General features: G+C 39.2%; 1 protein-coding gene across 2 annotated transcripts in view; it reads right to left on the bottom strand.

The window, feature by feature from the left end:
* LOC149249386 (high mobility group B protein 9-like) overlaps positions 1-15,952 on the bottom strand; it is a 106,118-nt gene that overhangs the window by 80,440 nt on the left and 9,726 nt on the right. The window lies entirely within an intron of this gene.

Raw genomic sequence — 15,952 nt, 5'->3', positions numbered from 1 at the left:
GAAAACAAAAAGGTAACAGTAAGAGTAGCAGTTATGTAAGGTCGGGAAAATGAACATGAAAAGTGCATTGTAATTGGCTTAAACATCAGAGAAATAATACCGCTTTCATGAAAGCAGAATGACCAAGAGAAAAGATGAACTATAGCCCGTGTAAAATAACCAAAAATCAAGAATCTAACATATTAATTAATGTAACTGATACAACACACTTTTGAATCTCCATTCATCATCACTTACAATGGCAAAAAAATAATTTAACAGGTACATATTATACAAACAAAAGAATCCCAAGGTAGGTTTGTCCAGACATGAAGTAAATCCATGTTTAAGATAACTTCCAAAAACATATATGGTTACACACTTCCGACAGAATACAAACTGCTACAAAATATTGAATATTTACGTCCATGTGCTCAATACAAAAAATATATGTTTTATCATATATTTTACTTCTTTTTCAACTTTGCATGTAGCAAACACTAGCAAAATTCAGAGATTTACATAGGAAAAATATGCCAGATCATAAACAACCGTAGTTGATAGTAACTCTAACGAACATAGAAGTTGAAGGATTTTAATAGAAAATATGTTGAAAAAAATCGCAACATCAGATTCTAGTATAGGAAACTACTCATCAACAATGCAATATGTAAGCAACAATGACACTTTAACCAATGTTCCCTACGTCAAGTGGCAACATCCCTCTCTCTTTCTTGACCATTCTTCAAGGTATCAGTGCAGTTCATAGTCACTATTTTTGAAATGAATCAGACCCCTCTTTTTCAAACAATCAGAGCATGAAAGAATAGTGTTGAAGACAACGCTCCTCTAACCTAAATCCCAAAGTATCTCATCTATCAAAGTTGTCCATATGATCATGAGGAAGTCATTGCTATAACTAATCGAAGTCCCCCCATTAATTTGGCACAAAGGCATCAAAGGGTCATGCTCCTTAGTAATATATTCTTAAATAATGGCACTCTCCCTGTATGGCTTTATTTTAAAATGTTACAAGGGATAAACTCTTGAATTGCTAGAAAAAGGGAGTTCCTTTCATTTTAAAGGTATCTACAATCTTGGCCCTAATTTGACCAAAAATTTCTTTAAATGTGCCCCCATCAATTCTGCTATATTTGTCCAATTAAATTAGCTCTGTGTGACTTGACAAATAGTTCATGAAAGCAGGTTTTGTGCCTTGATCAATTCTATCACATTAGACCTATTACACCATATATTGTATGGACTGCCTGAGGACTAGTTCATGACACCTCACAGGATGACAACTATGAACTTTCTATGTACAAATTTCAGGCCTGGGGGCACTTAGTTGTTGCACATATTATTTTCTGCTACCCACATTATTTACCAAACCCTTGGCCAACCAAAGGGGAAGGTGACATTTTTACAAAATTACTTGGCAGCATCATTTTCATGCACTTTTGCTCACTTCAGATTTTCAGATTTTATTGGTCATATGTTGTATCATTAGTGGTGGTTGCTTTGACAGCATCAAGTGTATTCATCTTGTTGAAACTTGACGGCGCTACCCCATAATTGATTATTGTTGGATAAATCTCCTATCTCCTTATATGGTGCTCATTACGTTCCAATCATTACTTTCTCTCAGTCATTTCATGTTGGGTGCAAGTTTTTTTCCTAGTTGTGGTGTCCTTTAGCTAGGTGGTGTATTTCCTAGTGGGTATTTCCTAATGATTTGCTTTGATGCCCTTCCCCTTTCATTATCCATCCATCATTTAGACTATGTACTATCCATTATGTTATCACCTTGCCATTTTACCTAGACAAATTTCATTCACACCCATATTCCATTATTTACCCACCCCTGGGGGATGCATGACCAATTTCGACCCATTTCATATAGTTTTTCGATCATAACTGTATCACCTTTCTCATGTATTAATGTGCCAAAGTGGTTTGTGATATTTTACTTATCGATTAATCCAACCCAAGCTTAGGGTTGAAGTGCAACATTATTGGCCTATTTTATTTCTAGGTTCCAAATCTTGATCAAGGCCTCATCCATAAGTGCAAATTTAGGAAAATAATAATAAAGAAAGAAAAAGAGAAAATGACTACGAAATCCAACCAGTTGTAAATGAAGAACACGAGTGTAGCACTCCCCTTTGGCACACATGTTGAGGCAACTTACACTTAACAAATAATATCTAGAAAGTGATTCATGTGTGTCAATTGGGGGCTCTTTTACCTTGTTTACACTCATAGATGCCACCCTATAATGTTTATTTTACTCACTTGGCATATATGTTGAGGAGGTGGTTGAGATTGCATATCCTTTGAGAGTTAGTTATGCATGTGTGTCATACCTTCATTTCCACTTCCATTTTTTAATCATTTGATCTCACCATATCTAAACACACTCACTTAGGAAATGTGATCCACTAGATGGTCAGCTCTCAACTTTGAGGTGGCTTTGTTCTCATCTTGTTTTTACCTTGATGAGGGATGAGGGTATTTGACTTGGGACTTGAGCAACCTTGCTATACTAAGGAGATCCTATACACATTTCAAGATCTACATAGAGTTGGGATCACATGGATATTGTTATCTTATTTCATGGAGTTGGTCTATTACTATTTTAAGGGTGGCACACTCTCCTTGGTGAACCATTTACTAGTTGGATATGGAATGTGCTTGACAAGGTTATTGCTATTCTTGGAGGACAAACTTCTTGAGGCCCGAGATTACTATTTTTGGGAGTTGGTTATGTTACCCAAACTTATGGGTGACACCCATAGGAGGTTTTTTTTTCTCCTAGATGGTACTCAACCGGCAACCAACAGTCCTTTTCAACCACCAAAAAGCTTGATGTGCCACCATCTCCGCCCCCTTAGCCAACCATTATGCACCCTCGCCCATCTGTCATGATCATATGTTTGAAGGTGGGCCTTCCAAGCCTAAAGGTATGGCTTTCATTATGTAGTTGGGTATTTTTGCTTACTTATCATGGACAATTTTGTGCATGCATTAGGAAGGGAATTCAACAAAAAGAATGGGTTTGGTTTGTACTCTTGACCCTCTATCCAACTTGGTGGTTAACCTTGTATCCTAGTCCTGTGGGATCTCCTTTATTGGCTACTAGCTTTAGGAGTGGCACTACATGGGAAATCTCAATTTTGGTTGTGTGGTCCCACTTCCTGACACCACATACATCACTCCCCTTCACTCATTATAACCCCTTTTCACATATTTCACATCTGGGTCCACATTTGTCCACAAGGAGTTCACCTCTCGCTCCCCTTGTCCACACTTTGGGTCGAGCATGGAACAACGCTGTTAAAATTGGCAACTAGGGCCAACTTCCACCTTAGGACAGCTCATATGATGGAGATGCTTATTGCATTAGATTCCTCTTTCAGAGAGGTACAATTTGGATATAAAGATCATTTCATTCTGACAAGCAGAAATGAAATTATGAATTTATTCTTCTTATGGACAAATTGTCAAGGTTGGCACCAGTGAAATGTAGGATCATGAAGCCCAATGGATGGGTCTCCTCACCCTCAACGAATTGTATAAATAAGAGTGACCCTTCTCTCATTTGATCATCATCACACATCACATCATCTCTCTCTTCTCTTGTTTGGTTCGTACCACTTGGAGGCAACCTCTCTCTTCTTCGCACATGTGGCAGGAGGCCAAGTTTTTCTGGGTCAAAACAGGCCGAAATTTCAGAGCTTCTGTCCAACGTTGACCAACATTGACCAACTCATTGACTTCTATTTTTCAGCCAAAATTCCGATTTCTCTAAGCCACATTTATTGGCACAGAAATAGAGTTTGGGACATTTTGACCAGTGCTGACTTTAGGTTGACTTCAGATTTGACCGCAGAAAATTACAACAATATTTCTCTCTCGTTTGACTGGGTTTGACCGAATTATTTTGGTCTAACTTTGACTCTCCTAGAAGGCCGAATTGGACTGTTGTTGACCAAGATGTTTGGAGGATGTTTTGGGGCAGCGTTGACCACCATTGACTTTCTGGTTACGGTTGCATTCACTGTTGGTTTGATTGTCGATTTCGCATATTTGTTTTGGGCTTGCATTTATGATATTTGTACTCTCTCTCTGTTTAACTATTGAAGGATAATAAGAAGATTTGATCAAAGGGTTTCCCCACATTGGGGTTTGTCCCTGGGATCTGCCACATCTTGTGTCCTCTTGTCTTGGCTTTTGTTTTCTGCATATGATTTTATGTTCTATCTACATTTACTATCAATGTTTATAAGTTAATGCAATTTCTACTGGATATAATTGGAAATTGTCACTGGGTTGTTAAAGGAACATTGAAGTAAATTGTGCTTATGCATAGAACTTACCATTGTTATCAATAATTAACAGACACCCCAGAGGGTAACGCAACTAAAAGGAAATAAAAAGCATAATTTGGCCACTCTCAACAGGAAATGTACCATAAAATGAAAGAATGGTCGAGACATACAAATTTAGCACGTGGGTAAAATCCAAACATGAGCTCTGCCCCTATCAATATGGCCATCACCCTATTTCCTAGGGCACCCTATATTGGCTCCCTACATCATTGAGAAACCCATGATTGTCCCAACCCCTAGTGGGCGATGAACTGCCCAACCTCTAGGGGGTATTCATTGCTATATCATTCACATCATGCTCTCATCCCTAAAGAGTCGAGCAGTTATGAAAAGAAAAATCAATAAAAGGCAAAAGGCATATGAAGAATGGTTGGAAAACAAAGGTCAAGGTAACTCATGTACCACGATTGCTAACTCATGTACATTCAAGTGTGGGCTTCCCTCATCATGGCTACCCTTGTACTATGGCAAGTGGCTTGGAGCCTTCCCCTGATGCCCCACTTTGTTCCATCATTATAACACATGACACCTGCCACTTGATAGATGTACCATGGACCTGTCACTCCCTTGGAGGTTGAAACCAGACACCTATACACTCCAAATCTCATTATGGAAGGGCACGCCACTATGAAGTGTCTACTTGGTTCCATGGTTTGTAGACTCATTTACTCAATGACACTGATGATTTGTTGTACTGGAAGGTGAGACACATTGAATCTTATACAGGATTGCAGGTGGGTCTTCATCTTGGGCTTTGGTCTCCCTATACGAGGTCCAAGATCTCCAAGGGGTTGTATTGGCATTTGTAGGGTGTGTGTTGAGAGCCATGGGCCTCCTCTATAGTAGAGAACGAAGATAGACATGTCATGGGATCCTTTATTACTGATCAGGAGCTCAGGACCAAGTGTCGTAAAATGGTCAAAAATGAAAGTGCTCAGAACTGGTTCGAACCTACACGACTGGATAGAGCTCGTCCTCCTGATTCCGGTGCCGCAAACGGTTCGAAAAACGGTCGCCGTATGAGAAAGTTATGCCAAAAACAAAATCGCCCAATAACCCTTAATTTTTGAATTTTTTCAAAAAAAAATTAAAAAAGAATATTCCATAGAATTTTTTGGACAGCCAATCACAGATTGCCACGTGGCAAGCCCAGAGGCCGCCACGTGGCCACAGTGACGTCAGCATGTATGGGCGCATATTACAAAATTTTGGTGGCGGTGAGGTTCGATCCCATGACCTCCCGTTCAACAACCAAACGTTTTACCATTCCACCACATGGGCGAGTCTTGTTATGTGAGTGGAACAAACTTTTGATAAAGTTTATAATTCCTTTTGGTGGGCACCGAAGGGGGCCAGCCCCCATACCACGTGACCAACATGCCCAAAACCGTGGGCCTAAACCACTAGCCGCCAGCACGCTATTCAATGCAGCGTAACCACCGCCGAAAAAACGCTCACATGCGACTATTACCACAGCAGTTAGACTGGCGGACTTTTTGGCGGAGCGCCAAATTTGGGCGGACCCGCCATATTTGTCAGGCCTAACTGGCTCCAACTAAAGTTAACTGGAGTTTTTCAAGGGCAACTGGCAGTTGGGAGTAAATGGCCATAACTTTGGCTAGGAAAGTTCGTTTTGGACGAATTTTTTTTTATTTTGGGTCTCTTCGACCTTCTGAAGCCATTGGCACAAGTTTCACAGCCATCTGAGGTCATTTGCAGGTGTTTTAGCTTCATGGAAGTTCCAGGAGCCACCAAGGCCAAATCAGTTTGGGAGCTGCATTTGGAATTGTGCAGCCAGTGAATGTGGAACGAAGGTCATTCCTAAAGGTTTTCAGCATTCTTAATCCATTTCTACAGCTCGTTTTTCTTGTTGAAGCATTCTTCTCACTGTTTAGCTTCAGGGAAGCTTTCAAGGCCACCAGGGCCATTTCAGTGCTTGAGCTGTTTGGGGGCTATGTTCATCCGTTTTTGGTGATTCAAAAGCCTATGTCTGCTATTTTCGACCTTCTAAGTCTAATGGCAGAGGTTTCAGAACCAATTGAGGTCATCTTCACCTCGAAATTCTCCATGCAAGTTTAAAGGGCCAATCAGGGAAAGTACTGTAAAAAGGTACAAATTCACTGTTTAGTGTTTGGGAAAGAGCATGTTTAGCTAATTCCTATCTTCTGATTCTGTATTTACAGTCAGATCTGTCTTTCGAGACTCTCATATTCTTGTATTAGCCTTTCTAGAATTTTTAATACAAGACGACAAGCCTAGTTGGAGAGGCTTGGTCCAGCAGATGTAGCCCAGAAGGGGTGAATTGCTTTATCATTTTGATGTCTTTATTTGCTAAAGATGATATGCTAAACAAAACTCATATAAAGTATTAAACAGTGAATATACATAACTTGCATACACACATAATCACCTATTCAGCTGCAGAAAGTTATTTGTCTTATTTCGCAAGACATCAAATTTCAAGTATGTGTATGTCAAAGACTTCTAAATGTTTACTTTGTTATTTCTTTAGGCAAAGCCTGTAGAGGGCCAGGTAGCCTCTGGAACTCATCCTCTCTTTAGAGGTGACATGTCCGATGAATGCCCCTACAGTCTATCTCTGTATAAGAAATAATAAGTTTTCACATTTTTAGAAGTCACTTGGAGTGTATAGCTCACATTTGCAATTATGGGAAATGGATACCTTGCACCCTTAAACAAGTACATTCCATTTTCAAATCAGATGGTATCAGAGCACTAGGTTTGCTTGACTGACATCACTAGCTTGATTGTGTAGCTTGAAAGGTGTCTTAAGCAGTGTTGAAGATTGACTGCTTTATTATTCTGCAAACTACTTGTTGCTTGAGTTGGCTGAAGCTCTTTTGTTCATTTTTATAATGACAACTTCCATAAGTGAGTTCTCAAAATCGTCCTTCTTCACAAGATTCTTTGATGAAGGCTTGAAGCAAGAATTTTTCATCATGGTGAATATGGTGAGAGAAATGTATGAGGATGAAAGAAAGAGCTCTAGACTTCAAGAGCAGTTGAATTCCATGAGGGAAGAGAAGCAGTTGCTTTCTAACCAATTGCAGGAAATGGAAGGCCAACTTCATATTGCAAACATGAATCTGGAAAGGATGCATGAGTTGGAGACACAACTCCTTGTTGCTAAAAAAGCCTTAGCCAAGTATCAGCTTGAAGAAGAGGTAAACAATTCTAATTTGTCTTCAAATTCTTATAAGAATGTTTATGTTGGTTCTTTTGAGAAACATACCAGAGGCATAGGGTCCAAGTTGATGTCCAAAATGGGATATGAAGGAAAAGGATTGGGCAAACATGCACAGGGTATAGTTGAGCCAATAATGGTTGAGGTAAGGCCTAAGAATTTGGGTCTTGGCTATGGACAATCTTATGGAGAAAGTTCCAAAGCAGCCATGAAGGCAATTGAAACAGTTCCTGGAAGGAGTTTCATTTCAGGTTCTCTATCTCAAGGTTGTAAAGATTGTATTCTTGGGGAATGCAATAGTTTGAAACATACCTTGCAAGAAGAAGGTGTGCATAAGCATGCACTTGAACAAGAAAGTGGTGAAAGCTCTAAATCCATTGAAGGGATTGATAGTGTTCCAAAAGGAGCTTCTTCTTCATTTGATTCACCTCCTCATGAAGGTAATGAAGGTGAAAGACAAAGGTATATATCTGATTTCCATCATACTTCCTTTGATCATGTAAAGCATGGAAAATTTCCACACAAGCGTTGGAAAAGAATTGCATGTTCTTTTTGTGGTTTGGTTAACCATAGTGTTTCTAGATGTTGGAAAAGAATGGCAACATATAGGAAACTTTTGAAGGAAAGGAGGCAAGAAGCCAAAGTTCCATTGGACAATGCAAATCATGCTGTCAAGAAGATGAACATGTGTTGCACTTATTGCCATAAGCATGGACATACTGCTGAAAGGTGTTGGACTCTGAATCCAACAATGCTTCCACAAAAATTGAAGAAATTGGAGAAAGAGTATGGCAAGAATGGGAAGGAAGTTTCCATCATTGATATGTGTCAGGATGATACACATGTTGATATCCATGTGCAGTTAAAGGAAGCGCCTTTGAAATGGATTGGTAAGAAATGGTTAGAATTCTTATTCAATTAACAGTTGCATGTCTTTTGATTGAATGCATTTCTTTGTTAAGGGAATGCAAGTTGCAGGATGGAAAAGTTGACTATGAGACTCATTTTATCGCAGCGAAAGTTATATTCATTTCAGCTTTGAAAGTACATGTACATGTGATCGAGGACATTGTACTTATGATTGTACTTAAGAGAAAGTTGAAGGATAAACTACATGCATGAGAATGATATGCATGAGCACAGGGATCATGATGATTTCCTTGTATTTTAAACATGTATGTGTGATTAACTTGAATGGTTGATTACTTTATTTTTAACCATGCATGTAATGTAAAGAGGAGAAATGATGAAGTGTTTCATCTTTGTAAAGAAGAGAAATGATGAAGTGTTTCATCTTTGTAAAAGCCTTCTCATTTGGGAGGTAACTCTTCTTTTGGAGCGGAGGTGCCATGGATGGGCATCGTGACAACTGGCAAGCCCACAGGCTCAGGGGAATATTTCAGCTCATATATCAGCAAGTTTCATTGCTGGTTTCTGCAAACTTTCAATTTGTCTGGCGAAAGAACTTGGTCGGGATTCGACGAGTACTTGGTTTATGCAGCAAAAAGTCGCCATGACGACAGTTGGCAAGGCAGGACATTTTGGCATCAATATGCTCTTTTGGCTGAACGGAAAAGGATATTTTTGTTCCTCAAGTGTTGTACAGTTCAGTTCAGAAATTCAGTAAGCTTTTGGGGACCAAAAGCCTTCTCATTTGGGAGGTGTGATCAGGAGCTCAAGACCAAGTGTCGTAAAATGGTCAAAAATGAAAGTGCTCAGAACTGGTTCGAACCTAAACGACCGGATAGAGCTCGTCCTCCTGATTCTGGCGCCGCAAACGGTTCGAAAAACGGTCACCGTATGAGAAAGTTATGCCAAAAACAAAATCACCCAATAACCCTTAATTTTTGAATTTTTTCAAAAAAAATTTAGAAAAAAATAAATAAATAAAAATAAAAATAAAAATCCATAGAATATTCCTTTTTGGACAGCCAATCACAGATTGCCACGTGGCAAGCCCAGAGGCCACCACGTGGCCAGAGTGACATCATCATGTATGGGCGCATATTACAAAATTTTGGTGGCAGTGAGGTTCGATCCCATGACCTCCCGTTCAACAACCAAACGTTTTACCATTCCACCACATGGGCGAGTCTTGTTATGTGAGCGAAACAAACTTTTGATAAAGTTTATAATTCCTTTTGGTGGGCACCGAAGGGGGCCAACCCCCATACCACATGACCAACATGCCCAAAACCGTGGGCCTAAACCACTAGCCGCCAGCACGCTATTCAATGCAACTTAACCACCGCCGGAAAACGCTCACATGCGACCGTTACCACAGCAGTTAGACTGGCAGAGTGCCAAATTTGGGCGGACCCGCCATATTTGGCGGGCCTAACTGGCTCCAACTAAAGTTAACTGAAGTTTTTCAAGGGCAACTGGCAGTTGGGAGTAAATGGCCATAACTTTGGCTAGGAAAGTCCGTTTTGGACGAATTTTTTTTTTTTTTTTGGGTCTCTTCGACCTTCTGAAGCCATTGGCACAGTTTCACAACCATCTGAGGTCATTTGCAGGTGTTTTAGCTTCGTGGAAGTTCCAGGAGCCACCAGGGCCAAATCAATTTGGGAGCTACATTGGGAATTGTGCAGTCAGTGAATGTGGAACGAAGGTCATTCCTGAAGGTTTTCAGCATTCTGAATCCATTTCTACAGCTCGTTTTTCCTGTTGAGGCATTCTTCTCACTGTTTAGCTTCAGGGAAGCTTTCAGGGCCACCAGGGCCATTTCAGTGCTTGAGCTGTTTGGGGGCTATGTTCATCCGTTTTTGGTGATTCAAAAGCCTATGTCTACTATTTTCGACCTTCTGAGTCTAATGGCAGAGGTTTCAGAACCAATTGAGGTCATCTTCACCTCGAAATTCTCCATGCAAGTTTAAAGGGCCACCAGGGCCAATTGGGGAAAGTACTGTAAAAAGGTACAAATTCATTGTTTAGTGTTTGGGAAAGAGCATGTTTAGCTAATTCCTATCTTCTGATTTTGTATTTACAGTCAGATCTGTCTTTCGAGACTCTCATATTCTTGTATTAGCCTTTGTAGCATTTTTAATACAAGAGGACAAGCCTAGTTGGAGAGGCTTGGTCCAGCAGATGTAGCCCAGAAGGGGTGAACTGCTTTATCATTTTGATGTCTTTATTTGCTAAAGATGATATGCTAAACAAAACTCATATAAAGTATTAAACAGCAAATATACATAACTTGCATACACACATAATCACCTATTCAGCTGCAGAAAGTTATTTGTCTTATTCCGCAAGACATCAAATTTCAAGTATGTGTATGTCAAAGACTTCTAAGTGTTTACTTTGTTATTTCTTTAGGCAGAGCCTGTAGAGGGCCAGGTAGCCTCTAGAACTCATCCTCTCTTTAGAGGTGACATGTCCGGTGAATGCCCCTACAGTCTATCTCTGTATAAGAAATAATAAGTTTTCACATTTTTAGAGGTCACTTGGAGTGTATAGCTCACATTTGCAATTATGGGAAATGGATACCTTGCACCCTTAAACAAGTACATTCCATTTTCAGATCAAGTACCATCCATTGCTCACTTATGTTCCACCTATTGGACGATGATGATGCACTTGGACCACCTTGCCTAGTTGGCTACACTCTTGCACCACACACTTGGCAGTTGATCCATGGCCCATATGAGGTTGTGTCTCACCATTAGAGACAAAGAGAGGGCTTGCATCATTGTTCATGCCCTTGCAGATGGGATACAAGCTTGTTCAATCCACTTGGAGACCCATGAGGATGTTTTTGTGCCCCCACAGCCACTTGGGAGCACCATAGGTCATTTGCTTGGAGATCAAAGGGCCACCCCCTTCATCACTATTCTTGGAGCCCTTCCACTAGGCCTTTCAATGGCCCTCCTAGCTACTTGTTTATCCTTTTGGCCCTCTTGGGAGGAGGCTTAGTTTTCATGTTATGGAGCTATCTTGTTGGGCTTTGTCACCAAAAAAATTTATTTTGTACATTTTCTATTATTAGGGGCATTCCATTTTGCATCATCACTTGGATTTGTATCTATCTCTTCTTGAGAATTTCACTGTACCTTTTGATGGATGAATTAAAGAAATATTAATGCGTTTCGATGTTTGGAAATCTTTTCTTGGTCTTGGAGCTTCGATTTTTGTCTCTATTTGATGATTGGAAATATTTGTTATACTTGTTTGTGCTCTTTCATGGTCTATATCTCTCTCTTGTATACATGACTAATGTATGGAATTTTTGCTCATGAAATCTGAAATTCTACCCTAATTGAATGTGAATTTGTGAAGATTTTGATTTTATGAGGTATTGCATATGTTACATGTTTGGGTATGGTGAATGAATGTTCCTAGGGGTAAATTATCTTCATAATTGCCTTGATAAGTCATCAAATTGTTGCAATAAGAAGTATAAATTCCTTGATGATCTAGTTGTTGCCTCTTAGGGCTATGTGAAGTTGCCATAGGACTCCTTGGTCGAGTAAGAGGAACTCCAAAATTGAAAGCACATTAACTCCATTCTCCCAATAGGCTAGGCATTGATCTTAATCCTCGGTGATCAGTTTAAAAACTACTTCCTTTAACCTTTTTTCTTTTTTCTTAAGCCTTAAAGCTAGAGGTCTCTTAGGGCATCAAGCAAAATCTTTTAGACATATCCATTTTGATAGCAAGTTGATCTACACTGAGTTGGGGTTTTCCCTAGGCCCTCACAAAATTTGAAGGATTTTCCACAACTAGATTTGGAAATATATCAAGCCCTAGCTCCAACATCGTTCTTGTCCCTAATTTTTCGTTGGTTAGTGGCTTTCTCAAGGGTCATTGCATTAAAAACTCAAGTAAATGCAATTTCATTGACCCTTTTCTCCTCCCTTGCTTGGTCTAGATCTTTTGTTTGAAGTTTCACCCGAAACCCTAGGCCTTGCTTGACTCCCCTCCTTAGGGCTTCTTTGTGGTCCCATACCTTTATCACTCTTTATTTCACAAAGAACACTGTAGAAACCCTCTTATATTAGGTGTATTAGGTCTAGTATATCCCTTATCAAGTAGTATCCATAATCCCTACGTCTAGGCTTCCTCTAAAGCCTTTCTTGGAGAGCAATACACCTTGCTTCTAAAGCAAGTATGCCTTATCATCTAAGTCTCTCCTATGAATGGGCTTTTGAAATCATTATCCCTCCATCATTGATATATCATTCACATTAATTTCCCTTATACCGGGACTCCTCCCATTGGTGAAAGTTCGTAAAGAGCAGGGGACATTGACTGAGGTGAGAGTGGGTCTTTGTCTCCTTGCCGCCACTTAGTCTATTAGTTGCCTCTTTGGAACCCCTCTTAAGACCCTTGCTAGGTTGAGCAGTAACAAGTTGCAATAACATAATACTACTCTCTAGTGCACATGCAGACAATAGATTTATATTGGTAGACGACATTGTTGTTGGGGAGGACTATTCTGGACAAGCATGAGTCACGCATGGACATTTTGCATTCCCTTGAACACCTGCATAAGCATCTGTGAGATCTAGATGGAAGAATGGAGACGATTGAGAAGCATGTTGGCATTCTCCCAAATATAAGCAGATCACCAAAGGATCTAAATGCGCCCATTCTAGTGGCAGGCTCAAATTATGAGCCATCAACTTAATAGTGGCTTGATCATGGTTTTTGTTATCTTATTTCCAGTCTTCTTTGTATTAGGCCATTTTGGTCAACAGGGTAGTAATTGTCTGGTTACCGTCATGTCCTTTAGTTCTCAATTGTCACTCTCCTCCTTAAGGTCTATTTTTGGATCTAGTATAGTCTCCCCAGTGCTAGATCAGCTTACTTGTTGGGGCAGACTATCATAGACAAGCATGAGTCACACATGGGCATTTTGCATTCCCTCAAACACCTGCATAAGTACCTACAAGATTTAGATGGAAGAATGGAGAGGATTGAGAAGCATCTTGGCATTCCCCCAAATACAAGCAGATCACCAAAGGCTCCAAATGCGCCCATTCCGATGGTAGGCTCAAATTCTAGACCGTCAACTTGACAATGTCCTAATCATGGTTTTTGTTATCTTATTTCCAATCTTCTTTGTATTAGGCCATTTTGGTCAACATGGTAGTAATTGTCTGATTATCGTTGTGTCCTTCAGTTCTCAGTTGTCACCCTACTCCTTAAGGTCTATTTTTGGATCTAATACAGTCTCCCTAGTGCCAGACCAACTTGCTTTTTATATGTTTTGACGTAAATTAGTCCAGTCTCACTAGTGACAGGCTGACTTGCTTTTTGTACATCTTGAGGTAAATCCCAATTTTTTGAAGTAATAGAATTCACCCCATAAAAAAATAAAAAATAAAAACCTTTTTGGAAATAAACCTTCAATTCTGACGACGAAGGAAAGAGGGCATGCTCCCAACCCTACGAGACACATCCCAATGTAACTCGAAGAAGAGGGTTGTAACCCTACTTGAACTTTCATACATTATTTGGGTGGAGTCCAACTAGTTGCCAAGGTCTAGTCTCTAGCATTGATTGAATTTTTATTGCCACAAGAAATTCTCCATAATACATTAATAGAGTCCCAAATTTCCTTTTGTCAAGATCTGATCTCCCATGCATACTTTGGGTAGCAACCCAAACAGTGTATCATTTGAATGGAAAAGTAGATATGCAAGATACTAATACTCCACAATTAGGAAAAGAGTTTTGGCATTTAGCTAACATGTGGACTCACTAATTGCAGTTTGGTTTCATGATGTCCTCATGAGCTACTTGTTGAGTATAGCAAATAGGCCTTTGGAAAAGGCAACATCTGGGTGAGCTACAAAAGAACTCAACAATTGAGCAAAAACAACTCTTTACATATCTTATAAGTTATAATTGATTGCCAAAGCAAATAATCAATACACTCCTTAACCCTTCTTTAATTTTGAATTGTAATTTGTTAAGTTATCTGAGTTAGTACTAAAAAATATGTTGTGGATTTTAAGTAGGTGATCGAATCTTATAGCATACAATACTTTCTCAATCTATAATTTTAAATGGAAATTGTATTGTCAATAATCAGAAATCTCATAATTTTTAAGTAAATATTGTTAAGATTGTGGATTTTTGTTAAAGGCAAATTGGTTTTATGAGCTTAAAAGTAAATTCAACTAGGTAAATGCCAATTTTGACCTTTAAACATAAGAGTTGGGAAGTCCTTGTAACATTGTGAAGTTGAAGAACTAAGGCATGAGATCTAGGCCTAAATTCTTAGAACATAATTTTTTGTTTATGGAATGAATGTTGTGGAGCATAAAAAGTTCACAATCACTTACCAATAAATTTGAGAAATAATAAATAAAACATATATGAAAGATGATTGATAAAAATGAGATGCCCTGCTACAATTGGGATCTTGAAAGGGCCCCATATACTTAATCCCAAGTGTTAATTTGGCAGCTCAATGACAAATTCCAACCACTGCATTAAATTCCTCTTTCTGAGAGGACCAAAATTGACCTTTGAAGCACTTGATTCGGGCATGGGAAAATGTATTTTTAAAGTGAAGCCCATAGTTGCACAAATTGTCATGGTAGGCATAAGGACAAATTGCCCCTCCAAAATTGCATATAAATACAAGTGATCTTAAGCTCATTTGGACATCACATCAACACAATCTTCTTCTCTCTTGATTTATTTGATTCATACAAGACTGAGGCAGTCAAATTTTCTTCACACATGCGATGGTCTTGGAGGTTAGGTTGACTTTTTGCGTTAACTTTTTGCAGCTAAACAATTTGACAGAGTTTGACTTCATGTTTTGACTTGCTTTGAGTGGGAAAATTTTAATTTTAAGAGGCCGAGTTGACTAGCACCAAGATAGAGAAAATCTGAACAATCTGACCAAGTGTTGACTTTTGATTTGACTGCAAGAAATTATAGATTTGACCACAAGGAATTCTCTCTCCTTTGACTAGATTTTTGTTGACTATTTTGAGCTGACTTTGACCAGCAAGCAAGATTGAGTTTTGGGTTCTTGACCAAGCTACTAGAGGGTTGTTTTGATCATTGACTATTAACTGGTTAGGGCACACATTGTTGTTGTTGACTGTTATTGACTTTGACAGATTTGTTGACTCTCTCTTGTCTCTATTTTGGATAAATTGTTTGGCATATTGACTTGGTTGGATATTGGATATTGGCTAGTCAAAGCTTGACTTTGACTCTTGAATGATGTACTCTCTATGTTGAACATTTGAAGACAATCTAATAGAAGAAGAATTGCAAAGGGTTTAAACACCCGATTTTTCCCTAGTCATTGACCAAATATTGTCTCTTGTCTCTTGGTTGTCTTTCATTGTGCATTTGTATAATTGTTCTACCTACTATTTCTCTACTATCATTAGTTAACTTAAGAAGT

Source organism: Pinus tabuliformis, chromosome 7 (genome assembly GCF_031772625.1).
Source record: "Pinus tabuliformis cultivar Carrire ecotype Pingquan chromosome 7, CPIR1, whole genome shotgun sequence".
Classification (NCBI taxonomy): domain Eukaryota; kingdom Viridiplantae; phylum Streptophyta; class Pinopsida; order Pinales; family Pinaceae; genus Pinus; species Pinus tabuliformis.
This window is presented reverse-complemented; position numbering and strand designations above follow the sequence as displayed.